Below are 204 nucleotides of genomic sequence, written 5' to 3'. Positions count from 1 at the left end.
CCCATCCCATCCGCATGCCTCAATCCCCAATGTCAGAGGTGTTTCTGCAAGTGTCCGCTCCTCCAGAGCCTCTCTGTATCCCTGTCACCATCCCAGGACTTGGGTTTGGTTTGCTTTTTTTCCCGGGGGTCTCCTCTAGCCAGATAACCCAGGCTTTGGGGTCGGCCAGGACTCGGGGTACAGATGGGGGGGCTGGTACCCAGG

Source organism: Fulmarus glacialis, unplaced genomic scaffold, assembly GCF_000690835.1.
Source record: "Fulmarus glacialis isolate BGI_N327 unplaced genomic scaffold, ASM69083v1 scaffold25000, whole genome shotgun sequence".
NCBI lineage: Eukaryota > Metazoa > Chordata > Aves > Procellariiformes > Procellariidae > Fulmarus > Fulmarus glacialis.
This window is presented reverse-complemented; position numbering follows the sequence as displayed.